Below are 290 nucleotides of genomic sequence, written 5' to 3' on the forward strand. Positions count from 1 at the left end.
TTTTTTCCTTCCTTGGGCTTTTTTTGGGGCCCCCCCGGGTGAGGGGGGGAGGCTTCTCCCGAAGATAAATCATTCCCGTTCCTCTGTGCCCGGTGAAGGCTTCGTCCGGGAACGGGGAGTCTCCTCCCAGCCGGAGACAATGATGCTAAAAAAGAAAAGAAAATGGAAAAAAAACATCACAACATCAAATAAACCTAAAAAAACTCCTCCTTTAAGCTCCTCTGGATAAGGAAATTCCTGCCCAGCGGAATTGTGCTGGAGGGTGGATAAATAGCCTGGAATCGAGTGTA

This window comes from Acanthisitta chloris, unplaced genomic scaffold (genome assembly GCF_000695815.1).
Source record: "Acanthisitta chloris isolate BGI_N310 unplaced genomic scaffold, ASM69581v1 scaffold24250, whole genome shotgun sequence".
In the NCBI taxonomy this organism is placed as follows: Eukaryota; Metazoa; Chordata; class Aves; order Passeriformes; family Acanthisittidae; genus Acanthisitta; species Acanthisitta chloris.